General features: G+C 42.2%; 1 protein-coding gene across 1 annotated transcript in view; it reads right to left on the reverse strand.

Moving 5' to 3' along the window:
- Positions 1–1094, reverse strand: part of LOC109834899 (DELLA protein SLR1-like) — a gene marked incomplete at its 5' end in the record, with an annotated part of 4091 nt that overhangs the window by 1504 nt on the left and 1493 nt on the right.

Here is a 1094-nt window from a genome sequence, read left to right on the forward strand (position 1 = left end):
CTGTTGCGACGGTGGAGGAGGCGTAGTCGTGCGGCATCTGGGGGTGGAGGTGGCAGAACGCAAACGAGGGGTGGACTGGTTGCTGCTAGGATTACTTCCTCCTCCTCCTCCTGATCCGGAGAATATACCTATGCCCAATTTCACAAAGCTCCTGCTGTTGCTTGGACTTTGCTGCTCCAATATTGTTGTTGATGCTGATGTTGATGTCGATTCCGGATCTCAGCGGATCGACGTGTAGAACGCTCACCACCGTCCTGTTCCAATATTATCGTTGAGGAGGAAGAGGATGAGGAGGAGGAGGAGGAAGAGGATGAGGAGGAGGAAGAGGGGGAGGTTGAAGAGGATGAGGAGGGGGGTTAGGAGCAGGATATGTTTTTGATGAGGGGGTTTTATGCAAAAAACCTCATCAGCACTGGTCGGAATAGTAGCTTCGACCAAATTTAAGGCCTATACGACGTCAGAGTCGACAAAATATACCAATCTGGTAAAACTAAAAGAAAATATATTAACATATCACCAAGTCTCTACAAAATATAGCAATCTGGCCATTTTGCCGATAATTGGTGATGTATTCTGAAAAGTTTGTTTTCTTACATTTTTCCAGGCTCTACAATCATTCCAGACGTTTTATTTGAGAATCCCTATTTCTTACGGAACTGCATTATTCAATTTGACAGTGTGTATTGTTCCAGAGACCGTCAACTAGCTCATTGCTAGGTATATAGTGTAGTATTGCACATTACGCCTAGTTAAATACTAGTTGGGTTTTGATATATTCCATGTTCATAATTTTAGACAATGGACTTTTAAAAGAAAATTTTAATACTTTAGATAGAACAACAACCCCGCGAGCTCTGTGCCTTTGTAGGCGTAAAATTTTGCAGCAGATATAAATCGAAATACAAAAAATAATGAACTTTTCCATCAAATTTTTATTTTTATTTTTTCCCGCAACATTCCCTCATATGGAAATCGTGTGGGTCGATGTGCAACCTCGGTTCCATCGATTTGACACCACAACTCATATCAAAGTTGGGCCGGTGGCCCATTCACTCACAGTCAAAAATCCCACAATTTCATAACCCATTAGTGGC

This window comes from Asparagus officinalis, chromosome 3, assembly GCF_001876935.1.
Source record: "Asparagus officinalis chromosome 3, Aspof.V1, whole genome shotgun sequence".
NCBI classification, from domain to species: Eukaryota; Viridiplantae; Streptophyta; class Magnoliopsida; order Asparagales; family Asparagaceae; genus Asparagus; species Asparagus officinalis.